The sequence below is a fragment of the Osmerus eperlanus genome, chromosome 3 (assembly GCF_963692335.1).
Source record: "Osmerus eperlanus chromosome 3, fOsmEpe2.1, whole genome shotgun sequence".
Lineage (NCBI taxonomy): Eukaryota > Metazoa > Chordata > Actinopteri > Osmeriformes > Osmeridae > Osmerus > Osmerus eperlanus.
Window position 1 is genome coordinate 21456754 of NC_085020.1, and position 1183 is coordinate 21457936.

Genomic DNA, 1183 nt, shown 5'->3' on the forward strand with positions numbered 1-1183 from the left:
GTGAGGAGGAGAGAGGGGGAGGAGTAGAGGAGGAGAGAGGAGGTAAAGGAGACGGGGTGAGGAGGAGAGAGGGGGAGGTGTAGAGGAGGAGAGAGGAGGTAAAGGAGACAGGGGGTGAGGAGGAGAGAGGGGGAGGAGTATAGAGGAGGTAAAGGAGACAGGGGGTGAGGAGGAGAGAGGAGGAGAGAGGGGGAGGAGTAGAGGAGGTAAAGGAGACGGGGTGAGGAGGAGAGAGGGGGAGGAGTAGAGGAGGAGAGAGGGGGTAAAGGAGACAGGGGGTGAGGAGGAGAGAGGGGGAGGAGTAGAGGAGGAGAGAGGAGGTAAAGGAGACAGGGGGTGAGGAGGAGAGAGGGGGAGGAGTAGAGGAGTAGAGAGGAGGTAAAGGAGACAGAGGGGGAGGATTTGATCCTGGTTAAGGCGTGCTGTGACTCGCACTTTAGATCTTTAAAAAAAAAATCTGAATCTTGACGGGAAGGAGAGAGATAGAGAAAAAGATAGAGAATGTACACTGTGCAACCTTCTGATTACTAGCCCGCTTCCCTAACCGCTCAGCCACCTGACTCCTCCCAGTATTTCAAAGGATAACACATCAGACCAGGAATAGAAATGCTAATTTACTTACTGATAACCTATTCTGGACTGACAGTAAATCCTTCACTCTCCAACATATGAATAAACACCTTCTACTGACCTTTATAAAACTCTGGTTTCACCCTCAGCCTCCTCTCTGTGATCCATCAGGTTATGTGTGTGTCTGCTGTAATGCTGACAGTCTGATCACCTGTAGTGCTGCCTTGTACTCATCTGATCCCAACATTAAAGACTACTCTTACTGGTGTTGTTATTGGTACTGTTCATGAACATACAATACATATTTGAATGTGTCACACCCACATACATACACACACACACACACAGACACACACTTATGCTTGGACCAGTTGATCCTGTTTGGAGTCTCATTACTGGAACTTTCTTATGTAAGGGTGCATGCATGCCAAAACAGGATGGGAGAAAGGCAGAGGTTTGAAGGAGAGAGGGGGAGGTGTAGAGGAGGAGAGAAGAGGTAAAGGAGACAGGGGGTGGGGAGGAGAGAGGGGGTGGTGTAGAGGAGGAGAGAGGAGGTAAAGGAGAGAGGGGGTGAGGAGGAGAGAGGGGGAGGTGTAGAGGAGGAGGGAGGAGG

General features: G+C 50.5%; 1 protein-coding gene across 1 annotated transcript in view; it reads right to left on the bottom strand.

Moving 5' to 3' along the window:
• Nucleotides 1-922, bottom strand: part of LOC134017786 (protein NLRC3-like) — a 168620-nt gene extending 167698 nt beyond the window's left edge. Inside the window, exon 1 of the mRNA XM_062457801.1 lies at nucleotides 692-922. The gene's annotated coding sequence lies outside the window, so the exon portion shown is untranslated. The remainder of the gene's footprint in view (nucleotides 1-691) is intronic.
• Between the last annotated feature and the right edge of the window lie 261 nt (nucleotides 923-1183).